Below are 12580 nucleotides of genomic sequence, written 5' to 3'. Positions count from 1 at the left end.
CTGGGAGCAGTGCATCCTGGGATGCTAGAGGACTGCAGATTGCTTATCTGATCTCTGCAGAGCTGACTGAAGTTACCCTAACAGGAGCTTGGTAGCGCAGCCCAGAATTAACCCTTGCTTGAAGTGGTGTAGCTTTGAGAGGGCGCTTGGCGAGTTTTAACATGTGGATGCCCACATTTTAAGTGCTTTTAGAGTGGTGTAATTGCTTGCTCTTGGGGCCTTATGGATGAGGGCAAACAAAACTCAGGGGCATCCAAACCCCAAGCCTCTGGGCTTGGGCCTGCATATAGGATGCCTGCCAAAGGTTTTGGAAACATCTCAAGCCCCAGGTGTGAGTGGAGGATGTTTGCCGGCTTGCCACTTGTGGTTCTGAATTTGGCATTAATTTTAGCTAATTTGGCCGTGGATACAATTAAAAAAAAAAAAAAAAAGTGTGTAACATAGGGAGACAAGGTTCGTTGGGTAGATGTGATAGCTTTTAGTTTTAGACCAACTAGATAGTTGGAAAAAAATGTTCCTTGCAAGCTTTCAGGCACAAAGCTTGCAAAGAAGGATTTTTTCCAGCTACTGAGTTGCTCCAATAAAAGATCTCGCATCTACCCAAGGAACCTTACCTGCCTACCTCCTTAAACCAACACGGCTACACCCAGCAGCTAAGTGTAACACGAGTCTTCCTACTCGTTCCTGCGACCAACATGAGTATAACATGAGTCTTTCTACTCATTCTTCTTCCCTGTAGAAACAGCGCTGGTCTGGCCTGAGACACCTGTGGCACCTTGACTTGGCTCTGCCCTCCTTTTTTCCGTGGCAGGTAAGCAGTGCTGTGCTGCTCACGGGGCATAATCCAAGGAGGCTAACAGCCCCCTGGAGCTCTTCCTCGTAGGAAAGCTTTGCCCAACAGAGTCCTTGGCTAAAACAGCCTCGTGCATTGTGCTTCACAGCCAGGGCTGCCTGGCCTCCATCCCAGCGGCGGTCGCCTTGCATTGGTGATGTTAGATCACCAGCCAAGTGCTCTGTGTCCAAACACGGGGGCCAAAGGCAGTGGGATGGGATGCATTTCTGCTGCATTTGTCACATTTATTTTTTTCTTTTTAAGGCGCTCTCAGAGGCATTGGGTGTTGGCAGCAGCCAAGGCTGGGGATTGACTGATCTGTGCCAAGGCTCCTGCTGGAGTTTAAAACTGGAGGGTCCTGGCTAGCTCCTCCGCTCAGGGTCAGGCCGATGCCCGATCGGTAGGCCTGCACCATGCGGGAGGTCAGAGCAGGTGCTCTGCTGCAGTCTTCTGGCCTTGGAGGCTGTGAAACCAAAGAAACAAGGACATCATGGCCACAAGCTAGCAGAGAGCAGATTTAGACTGGACATTAGGAAGAACTTCTTCACAGTTCGAGTGGCCAAGGTCTGGAACGGGCTCCCAAGGGAGGTGGTGCTCTCCCCTACCCTGGGGGTCTTCAAGAGGAGGTTAGACGAGCATCTAGCTGGGGCCATCTAGACCCAGCACTCTTTCCTGCCTATGCAGGGGGTCGGACTCGATGATCTATTGAGGTCCCTTCTGACCCTAACATCTATGAATCTATGAATCTATGAATCATAACAACTAGCCGCAGGACAGCTCTACCTGCCAGGTCCCTGCTGCTGCTTTATCCTGAGCCAAAGCCCAGGGCCAGGTTCAGAGCTGTAAGCAAGGCCCCTTTCTAGTGCAAGCATGCATTACTTCAGGGCAGCCCCGTAAGCTGGCGTACCACTCAGCACGGGCTAGATGATCAGAACAGACCTGCTGGCTTTAACCCATGAATGTGATCCCGTTCCTAGCCTCCAGCCCCGGTGAGCTCCTCCCTGCCCAGCCAGGCCTGGTCCACTTCAAGCTGCATCAGTTTAGCTGGAAGTGGTGTGCGAGCTAGTGCCAAAGCCAGTGTGCGCTCTGCTTTGGGGCTCAGACCGGATATTTTTGGTTCCTGAAGAATACAGCAGAAACTGGAATAATTCTGGTTTAAACCTAAGCCAGGGCCCAAGTCACCTGGTTCAGCGTCCAGGTGCAGCTTCCAGGTATGGACGAGCCAAAACACCTGGGATCTCTCCCTGCACTGGGGAGGGCAGGGGGGCTGGGAGCAGTGCATCCTGGGATGCTGGAGGACTGCAGATGGCTTGTTTGATCTCTGCAGAGCCGACTGAAGTTACCCTAACATGAGCTTGGTAGCACTGAGTTGTCCTCTTAGCCACGCAACAGACTCGGATTAGGAGGAGGAACGATTTGCTTGAGGTCGCCCAGCAGTGCTGGGACAGAGTCAGGACTGGCGCCCAAATGCAGCGAGTCCCAGCCCTCTGTAGCCAAGGGTCTGAGCCCTTAGCCTGGCCGGCACAGCCCTGCGCTCGGCTGGGTTGGGCCACAGAGCTGAGGATCCTGGTAGCTTTGTGGCACGCTCGGTGCATTGCCCCGTGCAAGCATGGTGCACGGGGACAAGGGCAGGAGCAAGACCTCAGCGGAAACGGAAGCCCCTCGGGGGCGGCAGCCAGGGGCCTGGTGCTGAGCACACGGAAAGGCCCCACGTGGCCTTTCATCGTAACTCGGTCTCCCCCTCCCCTCTCATTGTTTCCCTCCGTCCGGGGCCGGCCAGGCAGGAATCCACCGTGAAATCCTCCCACGGGCCCCCCGCGGAGCGACATTCCTCTCCGCTCCGCGGCTTCATCCTCTCCCCGGGGAAGCTGCTCTCGGGAAATTAGCCCCGGATTTGGCTAAGTATCTCCTGGGGCTCCATTCGTCTCTGCTGTGTCTCATCAGCTCCTATCCCCACCCCGCTTCCCAATCCCAGCTTGTGGGCTGGGGGCCGACCTGGGAAAGAAACCAAGAAGAAAAAAAGTTTCTTTCATTTCCCCGTAGCTTGAAGATGCCCAATCTTTCCACGCCTTGTCGGACCCCACCTTCCCCTCTTCTTCCTCCCCTGGTCCTTGGCCTCTGCTCTGGTGACACCAGCGGGGAGACAGGACCTGAATTTCCTGGACACCCTAGACCAGTGGTTTCTTTGGTTTCACAGACCCCTGGGCGTGCATGCGTGTGTGTGCACGCATATGTGTGTGTGTGGAGATGGTGAGAGAACACTGTTCATTGTGTCATATATAGTTGTAGGTGCAATATTTGTAGGGGCAGCGTTTCTAACCACTGGCAGGTGAAGTCTTCAAGTTCCCACATGCGTGGTAACAGGTAAACTGAGTCACCCAGCCAGAGTGGGAGCCTGCGCTGGTGCTACACACACGCTGGTTGCTTGGAGGGAAACTGCTCTGGCAGGGAAATGCCTTGGGATGAACTGGCTGGCAGGCCAGGATGGCATCAGGATGGCTTCACCACGTGTCATGGGCAGACCTGCGGAGACCCACCCACAGCTCACGGGGCGAGGACTATGCTTTCAGGGCAGGTGGATCCAGGGCCAGCAGCCAGGACTGCAGCACTCAAGCTAGCTGAGGAAGAAGCCCAGGTCGATGCATCTTTGCTGCTCCTGAAACCCGGAGGGGCTGCGGCAGGCGTGCGGCCGCCGCGCCTCCCTTCTGCAGCGTAGGTACAACCTTGGTGCAAATCCGTCACGTCTGCCAGCACAATCCACCCACGGGGCCGAGCCAGACAAAGCCCGCGGCGTGTGTGTACTGACGCGTGTGCGGTGATGCCCTCTCACACTCCTGCATACCCAGGCACGGAGTAACACAGCGCAAAAGCATGCAGGAAGTGTCTGTCTGCGCACAGCTGGGCAAGGCCCACGGCTACCTCTCTATCTGATCGGCAGGCAATTTCCTTGCTCGTTACAGTGGGTGAGATGGGTATTTCCTAGGGGCGAGGTGGGGGGGCCTGGCCAGGATGGGGTGATGGCGAGGGCTGTTGCTCAAGGGTGGAAATCAGTGATCTGCGCTCGTTAGGCAGCACGTTACCAGTGAGTTCAGCTCTTAGGCTGAGACCACGAGCACAGTGCTACCAGGCGGCCCATCCAGGACAGGTTTCAGGGTGTTTCTGAGTTTATAGTGGGTGAAGAGAACAATATCCTGGCCAAAGAGCTGCTCCTTAGCTTCAACCTGTCTGGGGAATAAACATCCAAGGGGAGAATTGGGGAAGCCCCCCAGAGGGGCACATTTAAAACTAGACTGGGCTAAACCTTGGTATACAATACAAGTCTGGCAGGACAGTAAGACCATGGAGGGAGAACATGATAGAGGGCTATCAAATCCTGAATGGCATGGAAAAAGTAGCTAGGGATTTACTACATACCAGGCATGTCTACATGTGTATTTACACCCCACTAAACTTAACGTACCTTTGCTTAAGGCACATGAAGTTAATTTAGGTGCACGGCTACACATGGACACACTAATGCGCATTAAGGTGCATTACATTTAGGGGTGAGCAGTTAAGTCGCATTAGTGCATGTGCAGATGCACAGTGTGTGTCAATGGATGCACACCGTGTTAATGTGCATTAGCATGTCTACACGTGTGCTAATGCAGCGTAGCTATTTGCTCCTAAATTTGACACCTGCTTTATGCAGGTGTCAAATTTAGGCTCATGTAGCCTTAATTCGCCATTTTGAAGGTGCATTAAGGGCACGCACGTGTAGACCTGCTCCTTTAATGCGCCTTAAAAATGGCGATTTGAGGCTAAGCTTGCTTAAAAGAGGCATGTGCACCCACTGTCTCCCACCACATGAGAAATATAGAATAATGGAAAATTAGGGTCAGAAGGGACCTTAGGAGGTCGTATCTAGTCCAGCCCCCATAATAGGAGACACACAAGGCAATTATTAGGAAGCAAGTTTCAAGCAAACACAAAGAGGCTTTTTTTCGTGCAACCTGTGGTTAACTTGTGGAGCTCCTGGCCACAGGATGTGGTGGAGGATGATAATTTAACCAGGTTCAACAGAGGATTGGGCACGTTGATGTAGTCCATCAGTGGGTGTTAAATACAAAAGTAAAGCTGCAACCTCTACAGAAGATCTCTGAAAGCTGGAAGCTGTAGGGCACTGATTCTCTGCTAGGTTGCCATAAGATCCTTTTAAGGATGATGTGGCATATTAACACTGTTAGGTGTGCAAACACCCACATACAAGTCACAAGATGAACCCAGAGGTTTCCAATAGGAATCCACAGTGTCAAGCTATTCTGCCCTGCTGGGGCCTCGCCGAGCCCTTTGCAACAGAGGAATTGTCCTAATATTTTTTTTCTGCAGTCCAGAAAAGGGAGGAAGGGAAGAACTGGCATGTTTGGAGGGCAGGCTCGAGTCTGCCGAGGGGGACCTTGAGTCTAAACAAGTTAGACTGCTGAAAGGGGAGCGGAGAGGACATACATCTATGAATATCCATTTGGACAGGCTTTGTGTAAAAACTCCATCCCTTACCATCTGCTCTGTACCACTGTGAGATGCAGGAGGACACTGCATGGGCCGACCCTTTGTGGCAGCTCTTAGGTCCTTATTCCTCTCTCTGCCATAACCTTTTAAGGCACAGAAGTCACCTCTCCTGTCTGCACCTCATTCTCCTCTTCCCCCATGCATCCCATGGGAATAACAGCACTTCTCTACATGATGGAAACGTAAGGATGAATGCAATGGCAAGGGACTCAGGGATGAATGCATTGTGGCTGGCAAGGGTCACAGGGATGAATGCAATGGCAAGGGACTCAGGGATGAATGCAATGGCAGGGGACTCATGGATGAATGCATTGTGGCTGGCAAGGGACACAGGGATGAATGTATTGTGGCTGGCAAGGGACATAGGGATGAATGCATTGCAGCTGGCAAGGGACTCAGGGATGAATGCATTGTGGCTGGCAAGGGACTCAGGGATGAATGCATTGCGGCTGGCAAGGGACACAGGGATGAATGCATTGTGGCTGGCAAGGGACTCAGGGATGAATGCATTGCAGCTGGCAAGGGACACAGGGATGAATGCATTGTGGCTGGCAAGGGACACAGGGATGAATGCATTGCGGCTGGCAAGGGACACAGGGATGAATGCATTGTGGCTGGCAAGGGACTCAGGGATGAATGCATTGCAGCTAGCAAGGGACACAGGGATGAATGCATTGTGGCTGGCAAGGGACACAGGGATGAATGCATTGCAGCTAGCAAGGGACACAGGGATGAATGCATTGTGGCTGGCAAGGGACTCAGGGATGAATGCATTGCAGCTAGCAAGGGACACAGGGATGAATGCATTGTGGCTGGCAAGGGACACAGGGATGAATGCATTGCAGCTAGCAAGGGACACAGGGATGAATGCATTGTGGCATCATATGAGTTACCTTCTTGTTCCCAGATGAAGATAACTATAGAATTGCACGGGAACCCAACAGGGCGATTGCAGGCTGTTATCAGCCCTACCTGATGGAAGGGGAGACCCAGGTGAGGGTGGATGAAGTGAGGAAGCCCAGGGGAGCAGGGAGAGGACCCCAGGAGGCCTGCAGATGCAGCTGTGGGTGACAAGTGACAGAAAGGAATCACGTAAAGCAAATGCGAGGCCGGACGGGGAGCTGACGGCTCCTGCCAGGAGGCCACTGGGTGGCAGGCTGAGCACACACAACGCCCTCGCAGCGCCTGGGGAGACTGCACTGTGCCAAAGCAAAACCCCCCTGAAGGTCCCAGCACCAGGGCCTATCCACACCCCCCCAAATCAGCGGGGATCCCTCCCCCTTTGGCTGGTCCCAGATGGTTAGCGGCTGTCTGGATGTATTCAAAAGTGTTTCAGGTCTTCCATTTGCTGAATACTTAGCAAACCCAGAGGGTCCTGGCTGGTTTTGCTGTGGTGAAATAGGGCTGCAAGGACCCTCCAGAGGTCCAATCCAGTCCGACCCCCTGCTTGAGGCAGGATCACCCCTATCCAAACCACTGTCAAATCTCGTAGTAAAATGACCCAGTCACCCCGATACAGCTCAAGACATAACATTTGTTGTCTCCCTGCAAACACAGGGGTCTGGATTCAAGCATGGTCCTGAGCTCCTATGGAAAGATGGCAGAGTTTGTGGGACAAACCAGCAAATTTACAGGGAATTTATGGGGCCCTACTGCACAGCAGCTGTTCGGTGTTAAGTATTTGTGTGTCCACTCTTACCCAGCGGTAAGGGAAAGCTGGGCTGCAGTAAACCTAGGTTTTGTCCACCCTGACCCAGTTCAGATGGCAGGAGCACAGAAGACCACCGCCACCTTGCAACTTGTGGCAGCTCCCCACGGCTCTGCCACGGCAGCTGGGTGGGTGGGTCGACATGCACCTTCTTCTGGCTGGAAACTACGAAGCTGCTGTGCAATACGCTCACGCTTTGCCCACTCCTAGGGCCCACTGCCCCAACGTGCAAGGCGCTGTGCAAACATAGTACAGAGACACCCATTACCCGAGAGCTTCCCCACAATGCACAGGTGCCTCCGTGCCTGGGCACCACTTCCCCCAGCCACCAACCCTCTGCACATGCGTTTGTGCCAGCACCTGTCTTGTGCTGTGCCTTGGAAACACCGTGGGGGCACACCAGTGTGCATCGTCCCACCGGGTCATGTCACGGGTAATCACGGATGACGCATCCCGATGGTACAGGCAGAAGGAGCAAAGCGTACCCATGTCCCTCTGACAACAGCAGGCAGCTAACTTCCCCGCCAGTCTCCAGATAGTTATTTCAGGGCTCCCAAGTGGAACAAACCCTCCTGGCCCTGGAGGGAGAAGGAAAGAACAGGAGGAGGCATTAGACGGAAAATGACCCTGTTTCTATTCCAGTGGGTGAGCCGGGCGAGATGGAGCAGATAAAGCACAGTGTCCCAGCCCCGTCCCATTAGGCAGAGCCAGGCAAACAGCTCCTAAACACCCCTCTATCTCGTTTGAATCAGGCCATTTTCAAAGCAGCAGGTGCCTTTTTTCCAGGGGGTAGAGATCCCCGCACGATAAGCCGGCCGTGTGGGGGCTGAACATTAGCAAGCAAAATGCCCTATAATGAGCAAAGCCAACGAAGACCTTATTGGGAGAGCCCCAGGATCGGGCCTGAGACGGGGCACGGTTTATACCCAGCGGTGGCCGCGTGCTGGGAATTTTCCTCTGCTGGGGCCGCAGAGGTTTCAGCTTGACCTTGTTCGGGGGAGGTAGGCAGGGGGATTGCATCTGGACGTGCGAACGCCGCGCTATCAAGGATTTCATTATTTTCATGATGAGGCTCATTGGAGACTTTTTAAATTCCTTAATAAGAACGTCCCGGCTGCGCTCGGCTGGCTGCCTTATCGGAGCCGTCACGCTTGCTTTCCCCCTCCTGTTTGATCTCGAACGGGAAATGCCTCCCGACGTGGAATTTAAAGTGTGGCCGCGCAGGGGGAATTAGACTTGGGCTTTATTATTCTGACGGGCTGGGCTGGATTGGTGGCGGGGGGAGACAGGGGTTAGCCTTCCTTCCCCTTCTGCCCCTGTGGGCTTTTGCAAATGAAAATGTCACCGATGCACTGGACAGGCTGAGCTGCGTGCGAGATGCAGCCTTCGTGGCCTTTGTAGATCTGCTTGGGGGGGTTGAGTTGCAATTCTTCTGCCTTCCTCCACAGGCCACGTACCACCACGGTGCCCAGCCCGGGAGAAGGCACGTCCAGAGCAATGATGGAGACAGTCCTCAGCTGCTTTTGCCAGTAGGGTTCCCCAGTCAGGGAGGGTTCAATTGGCCCCCAAGGACAAGGTTAAACTGGATGAAGCCAAGCCTGGGAGGAAATCCTGGAGGGTGTCTGCATCTCTGCAGGGCTCAGGCAAGGAAGGCTGGATGCAGGCAATCGAGGGGAAACTTTTCCCTCCTGCAGGCCCCAAAAGGGAGGTGTCCCGGGGTGGAGATACCCATGCTGCCCCCGGACACTGGGCCGCGTGTGCATGTGGGAATGCTGCGTGCTGCGAGACCTAGGCTTCCTCTGGGCAAAGGGCGAGCGGAGAGGCCGGGAGGGGCAGCGTGGAAGCACTCATCCAGGATCAGGGCCCCTGTGTGTCACACGACACCTCTGTGCAGCAGCACCCTGCTGTTACCACAGATGGAGAGAAAGTGCCTTGCCCAAGGTCACATAGGGAGTCTGTGGCAGAGGATGAGCTTGAGCCTGCGTCTCCCAGCGTGCCCCAAATCAGTGCATTAATCACTGCACCATTGCACGGAGCACCAAAGCTGCCTCCGAAACACAGTGCATCTCCACGCACACTTTTTTTTTTTTGATTAAAACAATGAAGCATTTCTTTCTTTCAGTCACAGGAAAGTGGACCCCAAAATGCTGAGCTGCAGCCATGAGAAACCAAAGGCTAAAACATGGCTGAAAACACAAGAAAAGCAAGAGACATTTTCCACCACGTGAATGAGGCAGCGTGTTGGAGGAAATGGGATGCTTTCTTGGAAAATGGTCATTCCCTGGAAAACTCAGCTTGGTGCTGGGGAAGGCAGAAGGCCTCGCTGGGTAAATCCTGGTGCTATTCAGTGGTATATTCCTCCACGGTGGGTGCATACAGCCCCCATATACACCGGGGGCCTTGCCCTTGCTTCCCATCCTCCTGCCCCTTCCCCATTTTGATTCCTGGGATTATGGCTCTCGGCTGGATTGTTAGTCCCTGGAAGGGACTGACACAGCAACGCCGTTAGCATGAAGGGGCCGTTCCTGCCATCCGCGCTGGCCAGCGAAGTGCAAAGGTCCCCCATGGGTCTGCATCTGCTAGGACTGAACCCGCGGTCCAAGGAGAGGTGTCCTGCCAGAGCAATTGGAGGTGGTTCAGAGCCAGAGGCCGTGGCTAAATGCAAGCAGCTGGTTTGGGAGGAAAGATTAACGAGCCCTGGCCCTGCTGTACCCATCCCTGTACAGACCGAGCAAGGGATCCCTGCCCCACAGAACCCAGGAGCAGGGACTAACTCCTTGCCAGCTAGGCAGGGGCAATGCCCTCACAATCTGAGTTTTAAGCCCCCAAGGCAATCCTAAATGCACCCGGGGGACTATTACAGGGGCAATCCAGGTGTTACCTGCACAGGCATGGTCAGGATTGAGACATGCAAGGAAAGACAAGACACAGACCTTGCTAAGCGGATGTTTTGTCCCAGAGAGTGTTGATCGGAGAGTCGTTAGGGTGCACGGGACAGCACGTCACCCCAACAGTCTTCAAGGCACGCTCGACCGCTTTCTTTACACCCTTCCCTTTTATTAACTCGCTTACCTCGATGCATCAGCACGCTTCATGAAAATCCCCATACACCTGCTGACTTCAACCTTTACCTGGGCACTTTCTAGGTTTCTTCCATGCCCTTACAAAGCAATGCTTGTCACACATTTCCCCTCCCCAAATAGGAGTGCATGGTTTAGTCATCACAAGGTTTTGCAACTTGCTGATGAGCTCAGCCTTTGCTAATTTTTGTTGTGAGACAAGAAGTGCAATGAAATGTTGAGTGCCAGTGGAAGGGCTCCTCTCTCCCCTGCCGCAGGGGAGGGAAGCGGTCAGGGGCTGGCAGTGCCCAGATGCTGGCAGCAGCGAGCGGTCCCAGGAGAGGCTGGGGCAGGCAGACAACAGCTGGCCACGAGCCCGTTTGCAAAGGGCCGGCTATGAGCAAAGCCCTCGGCTCCAGCCTCACTCAGCGCAGGGCTGGGGGGCGCGCTTTCCCCTCTGCTCCGGAGAGCGGGGTGTCATCATGCCATTTTGATGCACTAAAAGCTGGGCCAGGCTGTCATGAAGATACCAGCCGATCTTAAAAGGCTGCTCACACGGCCCAACCGTATGACTCCCACCAGGACCAATTATCTCTGGACCTTGCTAAAAAGGCCTGCTGTCTACCAGTGAGCGTGATGGGGGCTGCATAACCGCACAGGGCTGGATTAGACCCAGCTCAGTGATGCCGCTCCTGGCAGCCAATGCAGCAAGGTGCGGAGGGCAGGGGAGACATGATGATGATGGTTTTACTGACTGAGCAGAGGAGATCCCCTTCTCCTCAGCCTTGCATGGGTCGGTGTAGTGGGGACTGAAGTCCTGTCCCTTGCATTGCAGGCAGGTTGACCCCTGCGAGAGTCCACTAAAGCCTCCAGAGGGAAGGAGCATAACGGGCAGGTGCCGTGTGCGCGCTCAGCTATGGCAGGGTCCAAACGCTGGTTGTGGCAAGCCGACGGGTCGGCACAGCAGCTGTGGCACGGCTTGTGCCGTCTCCTGGGGAAGTGGCTCATTCCCCTGGACATAAAAGAAGTGAAGGGGAAAGACAGGACAGTGTCCGATGATGGAGGATCTGGGATGTTGGGCTGAGAGCGCTGGAGGGAGGACACAATAACCCCCCCTTCCAGCATGGCCCAGTTCAGACATTCCCCAGTTGAGTCCAGCTCCCCAAAATCATGAGCACTTTAACAATAGAGCACGTGTGGGTGTGAGGGGGGTGGGGGGGGGGTTTCTTCTGGCCTCTCCATCCTTGTCAAGTGCTGAGACCTCTTCTTCAGTGGGGCTGAGACATCTGCATCTTAAAAATGAAGCCCCGGAGTCTCCTGTCATCCCAGGAGTCCAGGCGCTGGGTCCTGGAGGCCGACTCCAAATGCAGAGATGAATGAATGGCAACGCCATGCTGCAGACAGCAAGGAGGAAAGGTCAAGCTTGGTCCTGGGAAGGGATGGGAGACCACAGAAACACTTTTGAAGTGGTCTCTGCCTGCCTCTGTGTTTCCCGGTACACGTGGTGGGTAGGAGAGGAGAGCCCAGAGTTGTGAGCTGGGATTAGGACAAGGGTTGCTTCCCCTCATGCCACTCGAGATGGCCAGCAGTGACATGCCAGTGAAAGCTATGGCTCAGACCAGCACCAAGCCCATCTCCTTCTCCAGAGCAATAGCAGCGGTGACCCACCCCAGGGTGCACCTCTCGCTCCAGCCCCTGCTACCAGCTCATCCCTCTCCAGGGCAGTTTGGGCACTGAGTGTCACCCCAAAAACCTTGCTGGCTTTCATAGAGTCACAGAAAATGAGGGCTGGAAGGGACCTGAGGAGGTCCAAGCAGGACCAGCCCCAACTACATCATCCCGGCCGAGGCTTTGTCTACCCGGGTCTTCGACACCTCCACAGAATCACAGAAAATTAGGGTGACCCTTTGACTGACAAGCCAACTGCCTGGTGCCTGGATAACCAGGGATTTTCCCCTAATTAAAAACAAGCAGTGACCTCGTTAGCAGTTGCTCCTTCGGTGATTTCACCTCTATTAACCTTTCTCCTGCAAATTAATTGGGTGATGTAACTGAAGCTGGAGGGTGGTGGAGGGCCGGGGAGTAGGTGCCTATTACAGTAACCCCGTCCACGGTTAGAGCCGGGGGACCAGGGATGAGCCCGCGGCAGCGTGGAGAGAGGAGCCTGGTTCGCCCTAATCCACCTGGATTTTCGGCACTGCTGCTTAATTAACTCTCCTCTCCGGGCTCCAAGCAGGGAGGCCTCCTGCATGAGGCTGCTGCTTCAGAGAGAGCTGGTCCTCTATTGCCTGACGCCCGTCTCCCGGAGGGATCAGGGCAGCCAGTCTATGAACCAACTGCTGCTCAACAATTGGGCCCATTGATGGCTCGTGTTGCCCGGAGGACGGGGTGGACGGAGCTGTGCACCAAGCCGGGGGGGTGCGAGGACGAGAC

The 12580-nt window shown here is 54.6% G+C and overlaps 1 long non-coding RNA gene across 1 annotated transcript; it reads left to right on the top strand.

Annotated features, from left to right (window-relative positions):
• The first annotated feature begins 738 nt into the window (after nucleotides 1-738).
• Nucleotides 739-9317, top strand: LOC109285143 (uncharacterized). The gene is made up of 2 exons (XR_002092807.2): nucleotides 739-811; nucleotides 9211-9317. It is a non-coding gene; the product is annotated as an uncharacterized LOC109285143 (long non-coding RNA).
• The last annotated feature ends 3263 nt before the right edge of the window (nucleotides 9318-12580 follow it).

This window comes from Alligator mississippiensis, chromosome 2, assembly GCF_030867095.1.
Source record: "Alligator mississippiensis isolate rAllMis1 chromosome 2, rAllMis1, whole genome shotgun sequence".
In the NCBI taxonomy this organism is placed as follows: Eukaryota; Metazoa; Chordata; order Crocodylia; family Alligatoridae; genus Alligator; species Alligator mississippiensis.
The sequence above is the reverse complement of the archived record's forward strand: the minus strand, read 5'-3'. Positions and strand labels throughout refer to the sequence as shown.